The following is a 19,937-nucleotide window of genomic DNA, read 5'->3' as shown; positions in this document are numbered from 1 at the left end:
GAACATAGTAATCAAAGGAGTACACTGGGACGAAGGAAGCAATGAAGAGACAGTAAAGGAATTCGTAAGAGAAAAAAAAGGAAAATAGGGGCAGAAGTAGAAAGAATACATATGATAAGGGTGGGGGGTAAAAACACAATAATAGTGGCGACGATGAAATCAATGAAGGAAGAAATAAGGATAATGAAGGAGAAAAGTAAATTGGAAAAAGGGGTATACATAGATGACGATCTGACAAGAAAAGAAAGGGAGGTACAGCAACAAATAAGAAGGATAGCCAGAGTAAGAAGAGAAAAGGGCGAATATGTAAGGATAGGATATAAGAAACTAAAAATAGAAAACAGATGGTACAGATGGAACGAAAATGAAGAAGGCCGGAGGAAGAAAGAAAGAGAGAGGAAAAAAACGAAAAGAGGGGAAAAGGGAGGACTACAAAGGGGATGAAAATGTGCTTCTGGAATGTAGTAGGGTTAATAAGTAAGGACAAGGAGGTGTGTGAATATTTGAAGACATTCGACTTGATCGGACTCACGGAAACATGGATAGAGGAAGACAACTGGAAAAAACTAAAATATAGACTATCCAAAGAATTCGACTGGAAATGCAGGGCAGCAATGAGAGTAAGAAAAGAAGGAAGAGCAAAGGGGGGAATAATAACGGGTATAAATAAGGAACTGAGAGAAATGGAAAGACATGGAAAGAAATGGAGGAAAGAGTAGACGGAAGAGAAGAGGAAGTGATGATCATCGGCGGAGACTGGAACGCAAGAACGGGAGAAGAGGGAGGGCCGATAAACGAGGATCTAGGGAAAGAAAGAAACAGGCGATCAAAAGACAAGAAAATGAACATGAAAGGAAGAACTCTGCTAAAGTACCTGGAAGAGGGAGACTGGATGATAATCAATGGAAGAGATAAAGAAAGGGAGGAGTGGACATATATTGGGGAGAGAGGAAACTCAGTAGTAGATTATGTGATTGGCAATCAGGAGGCGACAGAAGAAATAATCGACATGAAAGTAGGAAAAAGAACAGAGTCGGGCCACATGCCGTTAGAAATAGTAATAGGGTAGCCGGAATTACAAAAAAATGAGGAAAAGAAGGAAGAAAAGAAGGAGAAAAGGGAATGGACGAACGAAAGTGTAGAAAAATACCTGGAGGAATGTAAAGATTGGACCTGCAAGGGAAGTTTATGGAAGGAAAATGCAGCAGAGAAGCGCTCACAGAGGAAAAAAAGCATTCAAACAGTGGTGCAAACAAAGAAAGGAAAGACACGAAGAAGAAATGGAGAAAATAAAGAAGATCAAAACAGAACAAGAAGCGTGGAAATAAATAAATATAGAAGTAGAGAGTGTATAGATGAGGATATAAGCGAAGAAGAGTGGAAAGATCACTTTATGGAAATTTTAGAAAGAACAGAGCACAAAGAGGGAAGAAAAACGGAGGGGCATAGAGCGGAAGAGGAAATAATAGAGGAGAGAGAAGATAATATAGAGAAGGAAGAGGTGATCTACCAGTTAAGAAACTTGAAGGAAAAGAAAGCAATGGAGGAAGACGGGCTAGAAAATGAGGTATGGAAGTATGCACCGAAGGAAGTGGGGAAGGCGTTATGGGAGTTGTTAAAGAAAATATGGAATGGGGAGGGGATACCAAAAGATTAGAAAAAAGGAGTAATATGTTCGATATATAAGAAGGGGGACAAGAGAGTAGCGAAGAGTTACAGAGGAGTAACATTAATGAATACAGCATACAAGATTTATGTAGGAATACTGGACGAACGGCTGAAGGCAGAGATTGAAAACAAACTGGAAGAGAGTCAATTCGGATTCAGAAAAGGAAGAAGAGTGACCGACGCAGTATTTGTGATAAACCATATCATAGACAAACAGTTGAGTAGAGAAAAAGGGAAATTATATGCCTGCTTTGCGGACTTAAGAACGGCGTTCGACAGGCTAAACAAAGAGAAATTGGAGGAGAAAATGAGGAAAATGAGGGGATTAGCGGAAAACTAACTCGAAGGATTAAAGAGATATACGCAGAAACAAAGAATGTAGTGAGAGTCAAGAACCACAACACAAGAGAATTTTGGACAGTGAGGGGAGTCAGACAAGGGTGCCCGTTGAGCCCGACATTATTCAACATCTACGTGGCAGGACTGGAAGAAGAACTAAGGAAAGGACAAGCTGCGGGTATAGTGGTAGGAGAAAGAAAGGTATGGTCATTAGCATATGCAGACGATATTGCGCTGATGGCGGATAAAGAAGAGGAGCTAAAAGAAATGTTAAAGAGATTCAAAAATTTTTAAAGGAAGCCGAATTAGAACTGAGCACGGAAAAGACCAAGGTAGTAGTTTTCGAAAAAAGAAGGAACAAAAGAAGACAAAGAAAATGGAAATGGGGAGAGCAAGAATTAGAAGAAGCGGACGAGATAAGATACCTTGGGTACATACTACAGAAAAACAGTAGTGATGAGAAACACATACACGACAGGTAAAAGAGAGCAACAATAACAATGAAGAAAACGTGGAGCGTGGGAGAAAGAATATTCAAACAGGACTACAAGAGGAGAATGAAGATGTTTGGAGCACTGGTAGAGAACGTGGCGCTGTTTGGAGTAGAGGTATGGGGCTGGAACATGGAAGAAAGACTGGATAGAATACAAAGAAGATATGTGAAATGGATATTAGGTTTAGATATGACAACATCAAATTATATATTATTAGAAGAATGCAAGCTAACAGAAATCAAAGAAAAAGCATTAGAAAGAGTAGCAAGTTATAAAGAGAAAGCCCTAGAATCAAAAAAGGAACTAGTAAAGGAGTGTATAAAGGAAAGAGAGAGAAACTGGGGAAATGGCCAAGAAGGGAAAAGAGCAAAAAAGAGAAAGAAGGGACTAGAAGAGGTGAGAAATGGAGGGACGCAGATGGAAGCAAGAGAAGAGCAGGAAAGGATGACAGCAGACCAAATTATAGAAGAAAGAAGAAAGAGGGAAGCAGAAGAGAGGGGGGAAAGGATAAGGAAATCCAAATATAATATACATTATAGAAATATCGCCAAAGAAAAATTACCAAAGTACTTAGAAGGGAGGATAAAGTGGAAGGGCAAAAGAATACTGACAAGATTCAGATGTGGAAACGAGACCAAAGCAAGGGAGTACTGGAAAGAAGAGGAAGAAAAAAGATGCAGACTATGTAGAAGGAAAGAAGAAGACCTGAGACATATAATAGAAGAATGTGAAATAACGGGAGGACCAAAGGACATAGGAAAAACACTAAAAGAGACTGGAGAAGGTTTAACAGAACTAAATGCAATAATAAAGAAGAGAATGGCAAACGACAGGAAGGAAGCACAGCAAGGAGGCAAAAGCCCAAAGTTGCAATAATTTTTAGTCATTAGTTGTTAATTTGTAGTTTTTAGTTTTAGTTTTTAGAGATAAAATAATTAAGGGAGTGCAATACAATAGAGTGGATAAGAGGGGAGGTGGACATATAAGAAACGAAATAGATATAAGAGATGTAAAACCGAAAGTTCGTCCAAAGCCCAAAGGCACGAACTAAGCAATAATAAATAAATAATAAATAATACATTCTGAGAAATTGTTACGCGAAAAACTTCAACGTTATGGTCCCAAATTAAACCTATCAGTATCGAACTTCTTTTGGGTAACGGAAAAATATCGACGTATTTCAGCAACTATTAATATTATGTTTTAAACACGATTAAAAATTGAAACATATTTTTTGTAAAGAGTTTATATTTTAACGCAATAAAATTGCAGATCAAGTTTGTGGAGAACCAGCAGGGATCGAATGAAACTTTTAACTTTTATAAATAAACGTGATTTACCGAACTTTTAACTTTTCAATCATTCCTTTCCTGTTCCAAGTTAACTTTGTATGTTAACACTTTAACTCTGTTATAAAAGTTGAGCCATAACCAGTTATTTTGTATTCCGTTAATAAAACTTCTGATGGATCCATATACTTTTTAGCAGATATTTTAGGAGAAAATACGAAGGTTAAAATTATTTTTTCACGTATGATTATTTAAGGAATCGAAAGTAGGATCAATGTATAGTAGAAGAGAAAGCAAGTTACGTTTTTTGTATAATTGTTTTATTTCGCCAACAACAAGGGCGGAATTGTACAAAGGAAAAAGCAATTAATTACATATACGCTCTAGAATTTAGCGTTTAATTTTTTTAAGAGTAATACATTTTCCAAGTAACTTTCATTAATGCTCGGACAGCTTTAACTTTTTTTTTAAAGCAAAATAAATGTTTCTGAATAATTGAATCTCTTTTCTATCTGCAAGAAAATAAAAGTTTCCTATTTATGCAAAAAATGTATGGAATCAAAGTTTCAGTGAATAAGTTTCACTTCATTTTGAAACAGAGAAAATAATAAATAAGTAATAAGTAAAAATTATCGTTATTTCACAATTAATTAGAAATTTCAAGTTTCATTCCATCTCTGGAAACTATTGACTCTATTCATAGCTTCCTCAAATTAGTTCTTCCTTGAAATTAATGCTTTTTGAGTTATGGAAAAGTATCGACGTTTGAATAATTACTAATATTTAAACATGATTAAAAATTTAAACACAATTTTTTTAAGGAAGACATAACGCAATAAAATTACATTAAAATTACATTAGTACACTTATCGCTCTTTCTCAGCTAGTTAATATTTATTTATATTTGTTTATTTTATCTAGTCCTCAACTTTAGGATTTACACGAACTTTCGATTTTACATTCTTACATTTTTCGATTCTTTGATTCTTCGTAAAATCTACATTTCACTTCACGTACAACAATCGAAAAAATATAAAACTTTGAACACACATATACATCTTATAACATCGATAGAACAATAGTTTAGCAATAGGTTGATAGTTTAATAAGGAAGATAATGATAAGTAAGGTTATTAGTTGTAATTATAATGTGAATACAGTTTAAGCACATATCGTAAACAAATAGATTGTAAATGGAAAGACATCCTAAGCCGCAAGGCAGCAGTTAAAAATGAATAAATAACAATATCTTTCTCAGCTAGTTAATAACTTATTAGAACACAATATTCGGTAGATATATAGAACATCGATATACTGCTTTTCTTCCGAGCTTTTCAATCGTAAACGTTAACTCGCCAAAACACGAACGATATCGATTCTATCTCAAATAAATCAATTTTTTCTAAAGTAGAAAGATATAAGATATAATTGCGCCAAGATTATTAACAGAAGGCGAACTGGAAATTATGTTTGCATTTTATCGGGCAGTTATACGAAATTGGTGAACGCAGATAACAGGTATCAGCTGTAGACGAATTGGTATATTCGCGTAATTATTAATACTATTTCGATAAAATTATTTCATCGGCCGGTGCCACGGGTAACTGTAGTCGATTCTCGTTTAACATGTAATTATCATTAAAATAACGGGTGTATTTCGTGGCAAATCACAAACTGCTGTGAAATAGTGACACTGGAACGTTGTGCATGATTATACCAGCGATGAGTAAGACATTAATATTCATATTTTAATTAAGAATAATAACTGTCTGTAATCAATTAGTTTACCATCGACCGACTTTCGTAGCGGAAAATTAGTTCGATGCATAAAGTAGTAGTTAATTACAATAAAAGACAGGATGTTTAATTGTAATATGCATGCGCGTATGCACAAATTATTCCATCAGAATTCTATTCGTTCTGTCCGAAATTGAGGGGTCCAGCGAAATGCAGACATGTTTGTCATCGTTTTATTAATTTTAGAGGAAAGCAAATTGAAGGAAAAATTATTTTCGTAAGAAAAGCGTTATGAAATTGTAATCGTTTTAAGTGACACTTCAATTAAATGGTAAATGACAACTACTATTAGACATATAATATATAAATATAAATATAAATATAGGGAATAACAAAGTATGTGAGGCTCAACTTCGGGGAGTGATTGTACATCTAAAAGCAACGAATGAAATTCGTATAGACAAGCGCTTTATCTGTTTACGTTCATGAGATATGATGAATTTTGTGTGTATGTAACAGCTATTGAAAATGTTGAAATATTAAGGTTCAGAATAGGACAAACTTTCAACAAATTCGGCAAACGCTGGGAACAATTCAGAATGTAACCGAATTCACGACAAGAGACAGAGTTGCCTTCAAATGCAAGCTGATTATTTTGAGTATCTCTTGAGTAAAGGTAATTAAGAGTAATTAATAGATCAAAATTAATTTTATGCAGATTCATATTGTTAAGAATATAATTTAAAAAAGCAGATCCTCTGTAGAAAATTGCTTTACTTACCAAATTACAGAAAGCACTATGTTTTGGGTGTTTTATTATATTTTTTCATATAATACGAATTCTGTGCAATTTTGCAGTCCGAAATTTTCTATAAATACATAAAAGCACGTGGTCTAGCAACTAGATAAAATAAAATCAAAATAGAAAATTCGTTACATCACATAAACGAAGATATATGGAACATGAAATACGTTTATAAGAAATTTTTCTAAATTGATTTTACGTGTACAATCAGCTCCAACAAAATGGGACTCATACGTTCCGGATGTTATATGAAAACTATATAAATATAAATATATAAAGCGTGAAGAAAATATAATATTATTCTCTTCAGTGAGACGTACATGCTATTATATTAGGAAATTGTGGAATGAACACTATATTGTAGGAACGGATTAATGATAATTAAAAAAAAAAAAAACGAAAATTTATGTATATTTGACACGTATCTGTTCTTCACTGAGCCCTTCCATTCTACACGTTAGATAATTTAAAATTGTTGTTCGAATTATGAAATACAATTTTTCATTGGAAATCGAATTGTACGAGACTTCTGTTTTAATTACATCGTATAAAATATTATATACAATGCTCGATAAAAATTCTAGGTAAATATATTTCCTATAATTTCTAAAGTATTTAAATCGTTTAGATTTGCGAAGAGAAAGTAGAATTCTAACGCTTCTTTTTGAACGTTACAAATCTGCGATACGCATTAATCTGACAATTGAAAAATAAAACGAAAGATTCCAATCAGAAGCTCCTCGACAAATTATATATTCATAAAACATGTACGAAGCACAAGAAACTTGGAATAACTGCTTTTAATCTTTAAATGTGCATTCTGCACGAAGTAAAATGTCCGTGTCATACAGAAATGAGATAAAAGATTCGAACTTTCCAAGCATAACATGTCTGGTGCATCAAAGAAAAAGGAAAATTCTCTACATCTATTAATAATCTCTTTAATAATAAGTCCTATATATTTAACTAACGCGTTCATTGTCTCCCTTAATAATTCCCTTAATAATCGGAGACTCGTAGACTAATCAATAGACTGCTAAAATAGGATTTCATGCAAACTCGTATTTTTATGGATCGGGAAAACTTAAGCAAAAAACACGGATCGTCGATAATGACGTCTTAATGAGGAGACCGTCGTCGTGCTATTTTGCCACACTTAAAACAATTTGCCGAATGTTTGTCTACTGATAAATTGCAAAATATATACATATATTATACGTCCAAAAAGTTTCTTCCGTTTTATATTATTTTATCGAATTACGTATGATCCATTTTGTTGTAAATAAATAAAGATTACAACGTTCGACAGATTAGGTTTCATGTTTGTATAAAGATGCGTTGTTGTAAAAGACGTGTCTGGAAAAGAAAGACACTTTCCGGACAACCTAATATATATATATATATTTATTTATTTATTTATTTACATATAGATAAAACAGAAATTTATTTCATCCATTAAATATGATAAGCAGAACTCTATTTAGAATATTTTATATATTTTTGCATATTAGATACATTTCTGTACTTTGAAATTTTTCACGAGTGCGCATAAAACTGACAAATTTTTCAAAACAAGAACACTGGGACACGAATGAAAAACGTTTCAAGCGTTATCAGCAACGAGAAAATGTGATAAAACAACGGATTACAGGTTGTTACAAAGATTTAGTCATTTTGATGTATGTTTGCTCGAGGCCGTTAAAACTTGTCGGGTATTTTTCACGCATTTCCATTTTTCCGAATTTCTTCAAACTCTGCACTCAGGCTTGTCTTACGTAACATTACTTATGTAGATTCTATCAAAAACGGGGTAAAGTTATTGAATAACTACCGTTTGATCGATTTCCATGACCTTGTAATGCGTTGTCAAGATCACCACCCTAAACAACTTTCTCTCTGTAGATACAGGGCGTTTCACAGCACGACCCACTTTAGGAATGAACAGGGGGCGCAAGAACAATGAAAAAAGTTGATATAAACACGCGTCCTATTTGACCTTGTTTCAAAGTTACGGCTACTTTTGCGTTTCGATAATCCACAACTGCTTACCTTTGTACAAGCTGCTCCAAATAATCACCCTCGGTCTGTATTATCCGACATAGACCTGGAATTTTTGAAAGATCGCAAAATTCTTTGACACGACGACCGCGAGCTTGCGTACAAACCGAGGGCGGTCATTTCGAGCATCCTCTATGAAGATAAGTTGTCGCGGATTATTGCGACGCGAGAGTGGCTCTAACTTTGAAACGAGGTTAAACAGGACACGCGTTTTTATGAACCTTGTTCATCGTTTTTGTATCCCTTGCCAATTCCTGAAATGGGTTCCACGCATTACGAAACATCCTATATACAAGATGGTCGATTTTAGATATCGTTTCTATACCAGTATGTTAATAAATTTTATATTACTTTTTATTTATGCATAATTTACTTTTATTTTATTTATTAATGTATGCTTTTATCCCATCAGTATTATATTCATATTTATCTATTTATATATATATATACTTATGTTGGTGTAGCTTTAGTTCTAGCTTTTTCAGCTGTAGTTTTACTTCAGTTCTAATTAATAGTATTTATTGGTATATGTATTCCGAACTCTGATATGTGTAGAAGAAATGCAGCATATTTGGAATACTATTAGTAGTTTGGAGTACCGAAGTATCTAAAAAAACTATTAACGTCGTCTGATTTGTAACACCGTGAATAATAGAGGCGAATGACCTGTTAACCAGTGACATTTGTTCAGGAATCGTAATGTTTATATTTCCGCCTCGATCTACGGTAAAATCTGTAAAAGAACGTCAATTTTTAAAAGTATTTCATTGTTACAACCATGACAAAACATTAGAGAAAATCGCTTAATTTACTCGTTCGTATCTTAATTCTATGGTTTCGTGTCAATTTTGCGAACATTTCGTACATAACGTGACACTGTATTTTAGGTTCCAATGTCACGTTGCTAATTCGGCATATCGAGGAAAAACCTATCGAAACGGATGCTGTGCGCCTCTTCTCTGCAACGTGAGCTACAGCGAAGGCAAAAGAGCGGAAGAGTGAGTGGGTGCAGTGTTTCACGTGTGAAATGTGGCTACATTTTGAATACGTTGGTTATGACCATGCAAGTTATACACGTGACTACTGCAAGCAAATTTTAATACACAGAGTCGACGTTCATCAAACGTGATCGTTCCCTATGCTGTAATTTTTGTACGCGATTGGACCTGAGAAAAGAGAAAATGCTTTTATTATCTAACCGCTCTTTAATTCTATATAGCGAAGCTAAATTGGAGCAGCGATATTTCAAATTACCCACGCCGTAACAAAATCGTTTACTTTTATGTCAGTTTTCAATTAGACCAACGCTTCAGATACTCTTTGTTTCTCGCTATTACCGAGCGTTTGAAATTATAAAAGTATATTAGCTTCCCTATGATGTTATACAGTTTTATTCGTTCCCATCCTCTGCTGTAATTTTTCATTCATCTTAAACAAACTGGTATTCCAAATATGCCGCATTATCTCTGTATGGATGCGTGTGGCTACTTTACGTTTCCTGACTCGTCTGTTTGCGTTCTTTCATTTCCAGTTATATACTGTGTAACTTTATGTGGATGTTAATACCAGGAGAGGGAGAATGGGAGGCAAGTGGAAGGTAATAGGACCAAAGAGAGTACTATGTGTAATATAGATCAGAGGGCGATATGGGTATGGTATGGAGGAACGAGTGTCTATAAGGATTATATATTGTAAACCGTGTTCATTCTATGATCCCCTGGGGGCTGATATTACAATAAATATCTATCTTTTTATCTGTTATAATTATTGTCGGTGTATCCGTGTGTATGTCCAAAATATAATCGCTTTTGCTGGCCACCACCATTTAAATTGCCTAACCCTTAGTAATCCTTTGGGTTTGGAAGTGGCTGGAATTTTTATTATCTTTTTCATTGTTTATACGTCGCTACGAAGATATTAAAAAAAATCCCATTAAAATTCACGAGGAGATAGCACGTCGATAGCTTGACACGGACATATGTATATGACACCAAACATACCTTTGTGTATAACTTGAAAATTGAAACCAACCACTCTGTATATGTATAGGAAAAAGGTTGTTCAGAACGACAACCTTGACATATTTCAAGAACATCGAAATCGACGAGGAGGCAAATATTCGGAAATTTGATCGAAAACGGCAACCTAGGCAACTAGGTCAAATTAGCAGTTCGAATTACTTGTTCGTTACAAGTATTCTTTTCGTTCGAAAATGTTGCACTTGTGAGTTCTGTGCAAGATAAAGCCACTAGACGCACAGTTTCTCGTTCGAAGGCAATTTTCCAGATAGATGGAGAGAAATCCGTGAAAAGAATTTTAACGACGAGGGTGAAACCGAAAGATCTGTAATGAGAATTCTCCGGACAGTAGCATTCTCGAAAGCAGCATTCGAATTATATGAAATAAATACAGAAAATAGGAAGAGAGCCAATAGTAACAGCTGGAGAAAGGGTAAATGTGGTAACGTATGTCTATGTATGTATATATTGCAAAAAGTAGTGAGTCTTTCCCTGATACATTAGCCACTGTCCAAGACTCTATAAAATTCGAGATGAATTATATGGATATATATACTCGGTTAATAATAATATTAATAATAACAAAAACAACATTTGTTGATTTATATTTATATATCATATACATAAATACCACGTATAATGTAATGTAAAAATATAGTAAAATTCATACATATATACATATATAACTATAATTTATATACTTAACAAATTTTGTAAACGAAACCTTATTTCTGCCTTTGCCTTATTCTAATTTCATCAATAATTAAATTCAATAATTTCCAAATTTCATTAACTTCATTTAATTCTAATCTACACTTTAATCTCACCCCTACTCAGGTTGCGTACTCAGGTGTGTATGAAATACTTTATCAAATTGTTATTTATTTACTGTATTTATTATAATTGTACTTTATCAAATTTCTATACGATATAAAAAGCTTCTTCCCTGTGCGCGCGTCGCGTCCAAAATAATATTAATATTACTTAATCTTTTCAAGAAGAACCGCAGACGTCGTGATGTCGCGATATCAAGGATCGATGGACGGCATCTGCACGAGTCTCGATTTGCGGGTTGTAAATTGCGTGGAACTGCGAAACGGCTAAGATTAACTCCGGCTCGCGGTTACGAAACCGGAAAACGGCCATTAAGATCGGCGAACGATCCACAGAAACGACCACCGTCGCTGAAAACAGTTAATCGGACGTGATTTATCGTCGCCCGAGCCGAAAAACCATTACACTCGCACAGCTTTCGAGGATTATCGATTGTTGTCTCTTCCAGGCCGAAACGTGACCGACATCATCGCGCCTTCATTTTACGATCTCTCTAGCGAAAATCAACGATCGTTTTCCTCGTCGATAAACACGTCGGAAAAGCGTGGTTTGAACGGGCGTATTACCAGCAAGCGTGAATCATTCGTAAGTAAATTTTTGGCGACTGTTTTCGTTGTTGAACGAGTGTTGACGAAGCGTTTAATAAAATGATGGAACGAGTGCCAGAACAGTTTATGTATTTTGATCCTTTGAATTATTCCTACGCGTTGGACGAATACGTTATATCGTAGAATACGAGTGACAGTTGTTCCGGAAAATATCTTATTTTTGCTTCAACTTGTGAACTGATATTAAATTATACAAATCATGAATATAGAGTGTTTGTATAGTTCGATGAACGTATCGACTTTACTAATTTTTTAACACGAGAGTATATAGGAAAAAGTAACGAGCAACGACGACGTACTAAAAGGAGAATTATTCTAGCGTGTGATTAAAAAGTTGATATAAAAAAGTGAAAGAACAGTGAATATTAAAAGCGAAATAGTAACGACAGAGATAATATAAGTTTGTAAATGAGTTTCCATTTCGCCGAGTTAATAACTAAAATATAGAAGCCATTCACACGGAAGAGAATTATGCAAACATTATATTCTCCATTCGCTTCCTATTTGTATATTAAAAAATAAAATATCCAAGTAAAAATGTTCTCTTTCCACGAGTGACAACGGGGCAACTTAATCGCATAATATTAATCAATATGTGGAAAAATCTTGAAATAAATTCGAAAGACTCGCTTTTATTACTAAGAATTTAATTCAACGTTTGTCTTTTCCGATAACGCATACGTATAATCTTGCTACAGTTTACAGACTAATAACAAACGAATATCGAAAATTACACGGCACTCGTTAACGCATTGGTAACATTCTTTTTAATTAACTGCATTAGTGTATTCTTGCGATTCCAAGCTGCATCTTCTATCCTGCTGCGATGATGCCCTACGCGAGGAAATTATGCCGTCCCATAAATTAGACTTAAGTCAGGTTTGAGTTAGTGAGAAAGACGACAATGATTGGATAAATTTCTATTAAATAAACTTACAGAAGCCAGCTTGCACGGGATCGCAGCGTTCTACCGCGTTTACACGCGAACAACGTTTAACTCATCCGTCATTGCTTTGCAGAAGCGTATCGCCGCAGTGCCGATCTCTCGCAACATTATGATTTTTCATCGATTTTATTATAACGAATATCGTCAAATAAATCTAACATTGAACGCTTGACGTTCGCATCCATATAACAATTATGACTATTATAACCTCATGTACAAAGCCACGCGTGATGGCATAGATTTTAAATTAAAAAGGTATGTTCGAAACAAAATTCTATAAAATCGAATTACGTTATATATACATTAATAAACCATCAGGAGAATCCGTCAAGACAGCCGTCGAGACGCTAGGTGACACATCAAGTAACTTTGATGCATTTTCTTGAAAAACGAAGACGCCTCTAATTGCCTTTGCCACGCGCGATTTAAAATAAAAATTCCCAGCCGAAAGCTTCTTAGAGATGAAAACTCGTAATCTGAGAACTATATCCGTACGCGAACAAACGATCCCCACCAAACAACCCTAATCAAAGCCTGCGTCTCGCTTCCCTGCGCTCAAAATGCAACCAGACAAGGAAACTCGATTTTAACAGCGTATTTCACGCGGAGGGTTGAAGAACCCTCCTCGCCGGGCCGAGTTTACTTTAAGACGGTTTCTCTTAGTCACCGGTCTCGTTTACAAGTAACCTTATTTCGGTGTCGTGTCACGACAGTCACGGCTGCTTAACGCAATTGCCGCGAATCTTTTGAAATTCTCCCTTCAACCTCTCCTTTGCCGCATACACACATACACCTATACGCACACATTTCTTCTGTCTACCTTGCTCCCTTCTTCGTCCAACCCCCTTTATCTGCCCCCTTCCCTTGCAGTTAGCCTCGTAATTTTCTCTTTCTTCGGCTAACTTCGTCCACTGCACTCCTTTGCGGCCCTGAATACTTCAGGACACGGAGGAGGGCGAGGGAAATACAGTCCCGTGACGTCATCGAGCTTGGGGTCACGCGTTGAAATTCAGGTCGACTCACCCCTTTATCAACCACCCACCACCACGCTCTGTCCTTCTCTCCCTTCCTCCCTCTCTCTCTCTCTCTCTCTCTCTCTCGGTTTCTCTCTGTCCGTCCCTTGTATTCGCTCTGTCCATCCCTGCTGCTTCACTCCATCTTTCTCCGTATCCCTCACCCCCACTTTACATGTATACTCGAATGTTTCTCGTAAACGTCAACGAGAGAAGAAAAAAAAAAAAAAAAAAAAGAAAAGAGGAAAAAAGAAACAGAGAAAAGAAAAAGGAGGAACCTATTTGCTGCCTTTCTCGTGCTTTCTGTGGCTCGTTTATCTTGTATGATACGTTATGTAACGTCATCATCGACACGGGCATTTTTCTTCCTTCCTTTTTCCTTCTTCATCTTTCTAATGGATTAATAATAGCGGAATTAATTAGCGAATTGCAGCGTGGGAAGGTAATAATACTTTCGAGATGGGGCTTTCTTTTCCAGAGAGTTCCTTTTTTGAACGTAGTAACCGGCAGTAGAATGGCTTCAGTTTGGTGGAAGTTTGAAGGAGAGAGACGATTAAAAACGTCGATCGAGGGATGAGATGGGTTAATGCGTAACGACAATAAAGGGGAGGTTGTCTTGAATGACGGGTTTGTCAGTTTTGAAACGTATCAAATTGTAGTGTATCTTTGGAGGCTTTTTGGTTTGATAGAAGCTCGAACGAGATAGGTGGGATATAATAGAAAATGCCTATCAAGAGGCGTCGAAAAGGATAGAAGCGCTTTGTTCCCAAAGTGCTCTCTTTAATGACACTCGCTCTTTCCTTAATGTCACGTTTTTGTTTGAGATTGTACAGCGTGAAATATTACTATCGTAATTGCTAGCGGATGGGTTAGTTGTAGGAAGAAGAACATGAAATAAAATTTCAAGTGCATCTACTATATTGTTAAAGAGTAGTATAAAAAAGTTTGTAAGTTTTCCATTACAATTACTAATTTAAAGTAACAGGAAATAAATTTCAAACACAGTTCGTATTCTTTTATCTACATTCAATTTTCGATTAGCTGAAAACGCAACTTATCTCCTATATCATTCGAATCGAAGAGCATTCTACAAATTTTATCGTCGAGCCTTATCGTACTCAGATTCTATAATAAGAATTTTGTTTACGTTAAAATAATTCTCAAATGAAATATTTCATATTTTTATATACTATTTTTCGCTTTGCCATATATATTAAACACTGGATAATAATAAAAGATTTTGAAAAATTAAAAGGAAAACATATTTAATGCATATCTACGTTTACAAATGCTATATTATGGTATTCTTGGGTACATCTGCTTCGTCGTTCTTCCAGCCACCGTCTATTTTCAAAAACGATGCAAATTCTTTCCACCCGAAAAACACGATTGCAACCGAAATACGTTAACATGCTTGCTGTCATATCGAGGTCGAACAAAAATAAACTGCATGACGTGAAAAGTTTACTACGTTTCGTACCTGCATTATATTCCACTCCTATCTATCTACATCTTGATTCCTGACTTGTGTTGTTCCTAGACCTAGAACCTATGATGTTCAGCAGCCAAAAAACTCATTAACATGAAGAACGAAGAAATCTTGTCAACTTTTTACATTAGTAAATCACTCGACACTCCTGTCAATAATAAATCACAGTGATTACAGCGTAAATGTTTTCTTACTTGCTGCTACAATATAATTCACACATAGGCGCGACAAGTTTTTCTAAAAGAATACATTCATTAATGATAAACATCGTTAAATCCACTGTCCACTATTCCCAGTGAAGTTTCCAAATAGAAACGTTTAGAAAATATGAAATCAAAATTATTATATAGTTGGTGCTTAATGCTGAACTTGGCAAACTCTGCCAGGAAAGTACGTTTATTATTTCTGATAGAATCTAAGATATTAAATATCTTTGTAGTATTCAAAACGTACGAAAAAAACTATGACTAAACAATTTCGGCGTTCTACTAAATTATAATACGAAACAATCGGAGAAACTTCGTTATGAATGGTTCTGTTGCAGCAACTAATTGAACAGACGCGAACGAGTCCTACAAGCTTGACAGACTAACTTGTCACTTGCTAGAAAGATGAAATTTATGATAATCATTAAACAAAAACGTACAGTCAACAGTTGTAATGTCCAATTGTCTAGTTGTTTTAAACGATTTATTTTATTGCTATACGTAATAAAACGTTTTCCTTCCCAAATATTCGTATGACGACAAACTTGTTTTTGAAAAATTCCTACGAAAATTTATTATCCTTATTTATCATACTTACACGGTGATCTTTACATGCTTGATAGATTGACAATCATCTAACGCTATTTCTATTATACGCAAATCAACCATCTATTCCATTTTTCGATCGCCTCGAGCAATTTATTTGAACGCGATATTTCTTTTCACCAAAAAACCCTACGACGACAAACTTATTTTCAAAAATGGAATTCTCACGGAAATCGATTACGTTACTGTACAGTGATCCTCGTATGTTTGGCACATTGATAAACAAACGTTTAACACTAATTTTATTATACGCGAGTCATACCTTCTAATTATTTTAAACAATTTATTTTAATGCAACGCGCGATAAAACGATATCTTCACGCAATTATTCCTATCGAAGATATCAAACGTGTTTTCGAAAAAGGAATGAAAATTTACAACACAGCGATTGTCACTGGTTTAACGGTTTGACGATCACTCAACGCTATTTTTATTAGACACGAACCACTTTTACATGCATTAAATCGATCACGAACGGCAGAGAAACAGTTTCGCAATCGTTCAGATTGAGAAACTTAATTACGATGGAAATAAACGCATCGCGCGTGCATCGTGGTGTTGTTATCGAGTTACAATGAGTACACGGTCGTTTCGTGTTCGTGGACGATATTTTCGTTTCGAACAGCCAGGCTGTTTTCGAAATAGCAGAACTTCGTTACTATGTCAAGACAATTAGCCTGCGCTTATTATATTGGCTACAAAACGGTTCGAAGGCGTTCTTCCTACACTCGACGCTCTTGTCATTAATCATTAAGCGTCTCGCGCTGATAAGCTTCTCGTACCGACATTGAACGCGCGATTTCGAGCAATGACTTGTTTACAATGTTTAAAACGTTCTGCGATGACGTGGCACGTCACGACACGGCTAGAATTTCGTGTAAGTTGCCTTAGGTCATGTCGTTGAAATTAATCTCACGACTGATGTAATTTCGCGATATTAATACACTGGGAAGATACACAGAGGCGTAGGCAAAGTCTGTGACGTGATTAGTGAGAGGCGTTGGCATCTTTATAAATCGATGTAACGTTGTAGTCCCATAAATAATAAATAGAGATGGATAGATAGATAGATAGATAGATAGATAGATAGAGAGAGAGAGAGAGAGAGAGAGAGAGAAAGAGAGATGCGTTGAAACGCAACATCTGCGTCTTGCGGTGATTGCTAGCTTCCGAGTACACCTGCGCTTCTATGTGTGCCAGCTAAGCAGTAGGAATAAGTAGGTCTAAACGCGTCTTTTCTCACTTTCGAAGATGCGGAGATGTAGTTAAGAATAAAGTTTTATGATCAACAAGAGAGAAGTAGGTAGAAGAAATTCTAGTTTTTCGAGGCATTTTTCTTTCGAAGATCCGAAGTTCGTTTGCATTAACCATTTCGCTACGAAGGTCGTAGGTGGTAGTTAAATATAAAGAAGAAGCGATCTTATATATATAAAAAAAGAAAATATAGAACAAAATTTTTACGAGTCTTTATCTCTACGTTAATAAAATGCAATGTCTGTCTGTCTGTCAGTTTGTTTGTTTGTTACCTTATATGCAACTCGAGAATCGTTAAATTTTATATTTTCATGCGTTTTTCTTTCCCATGTAGGTACATTCCACGCTGTGTTTGGTTAAAATTGGTTTTTCCGGAGCTGAACGGTGAACACAAACGTGCTGCAAGTGCGGTGGAAAAAATTGAAAACACACAGTAAACTTAATGCGCTGCGGAAACTACAAAAGATATCGAAACAATGTATGAAAGATATCTAGCTCGTTAATAATTCTACGAAAATAACCCGTAACACTATACACATATCGTCCCTAGGTAATTTACAATAACACTTTTATGATGAAAAAAATATTGTTCTTTTATCGTCAAATTCGCCGGTGTTTGGCGTGAAAACCTCTAAATCTATATGTAAATAAATTGCACACTTGGGGCGTCTATATATTTTACTTAAAAAATGCCTTTTACATTGTCCATATACCATTCATAGTTTAGAATCAACTGAGGAGCGAATTTATTTGTGCGTACGCTAATTACAGGCAATTTCTGTCGAGCGAGTACATCAATCTAGACACATTAAATGTTAAAAACAACCATTATCGACTATATCAAACGCGATCCTCAGCTACAAAAACATATAATGCAAATCGTGTTTAATGCAAGTTGATGCGGGCAGAGCCGTATACATAGTCAGTATCGTTATACACGGTATCTCATTTTAATCGATTCACGCAAACATTTTCTAAACTATATATTACTGGAAAAAGTGTTTCAAATAAAACTCACTTTGTTTCGAAAGGGACATGCCATGATGGCCAGAAATCTTATCTAGATGAACGTGCCTTTGAGATTTCAATATGGTCTTTGTTCTTTTTTTATGGAACCATAGATTCTTTATGCACCACTCGATGTATATTTTAATTCTTTATAAAACAAAGTATTAAGGTAGTTGGATCAAGAAATGATTACTTTGAAAGATATTTTAACTTTAATCTTGTGCAACTTATCGTATGAAAGATAACGTAGCGCTTTTACGTTTATGTCTTCCTTGTCTTTAGGACACTCAATTTCATGAAATCAATATTGAAATGTCTTTTAAACTAAGTATTGTCAGATACAAGTATCTTATCTACTTGTTTGTAGAGAATGAAAAAGTGCATCGAACGGTGTATAAAAGTCCATGTAAAAAAAATAAAGCTCGCATTGAGATCTCGAGAATTCGCCTTCATCTAGACGAACCTGGTGATTGTCGTAAGACGTCCACCTTGAAATAGAACAAGTTTTCTATGAAACATTTTTTCGAACAACGTATAGTTTAGCAGATATTTGCGTGGGTCGATGAAAATGAGGCATCCTGTATACAGTACTCTCGAACTGTAGATCCCATGGAGCGATTTATAATCGTGTTGCTAAAAATGAATATAAATTATCAGCACGAATTTACCATTTTTCTTCTGTTCCATTTTGGTATATCATATTATATACACGTGCTTAATCGAGGAATTGAAACGATAAACGATGGTAAGCGATAGAAGCGAAGATTTCCAATAGAAACAAAAAATGCACTTCTATTTGATTCATTAAGATTGGCGAAAGTTATTGTTTTTATTATTTTTACTAACTAGTTATGTAGCCAATTTCAAAGATGTCAACTTGAAATGTCGGATACGTAAATTCGTGATCATCGCAACGTGTCTCCGTTGAAACAACATATGTTCCGCTTCAAACACTTGTTTGGCGAAGGAACAGATTGTGAGATAATTGCGTATATGTCATATATCTGTTGCTAATTTTAAGTTTGTCAACAATATTTTCCCATTGTTGGAAGCTCAGAGACCGAGAAATTTGGCTATTGCTTTCTCGATATCTTATCCTACACGAGGTACATATTCGTACGTCTGGTTTTACGTTAAATTCGACGTAGTATAAAACATTCGTCACACGTTGACCTAATTTTCCGTCACTGCGGACCTCGAATACATATGGATAATAAATGAAATTTTATTTCTGCTGCAATTTATCAATTACCCCGGGAATCTTCCATCGGTAGAGTGGTTTTTCGTTGGGCGTCCATCGGAAGCTCGGTTACCATGACTTCATTAATAATTAGCGTCACATGTCCCCCAAATATTCATCTTTCCAATTAGATTATTTAAATTTTTTGTCATCGAGATAGCAATTTTCTGCCTGCATTTAGTTCGACATCGTCCTATTCAACGCTCAACATTCTCAAAAATGGCTCGGTCAGCAAAATATTTGTTCGCATTGAATATTTAAAACACACACACACACATACATATATATAATACATATACAGAGTGTCACCGAATCGATGGTACAA

The 19,937-nt window shown here is 35.4% G+C and overlaps 1 protein-coding gene and 1 long non-coding RNA gene across 10 annotated transcripts in view; one reads left to right on the top strand and one right to left on the bottom strand.

The window, feature by feature from the left end:
* Positions 1–19,937, bottom strand: part of LOC126874172 (uncharacterized) — a 137,017-nt gene that overhangs the window by 43,517 nt on the left and 73,563 nt on the right. The gene's annotated exons all lie outside the window — the stretch shown is intronic.
* On the top strand, positions 1,189–18,036 carry LOC126874334 (uncharacterized). The gene is made up of 2 exons (XR_007692739.1): positions 1,189–16,987; positions 17,699–18,036. It is a non-coding gene; the product is annotated as an uncharacterized LOC126874334 (long non-coding RNA).

This window comes from Bombus huntii, chromosome 2, assembly GCF_024542735.1.
Source record: "Bombus huntii isolate Logan2020A chromosome 2, iyBomHunt1.1, whole genome shotgun sequence".
Lineage (NCBI taxonomy): Eukaryota > Metazoa > Arthropoda > Insecta > Hymenoptera > Apidae > Bombus > Bombus huntii.
Note: the sequence above shows the minus strand (reverse complement) of the source record. Positions and strands in the feature narration are given on the sequence as shown.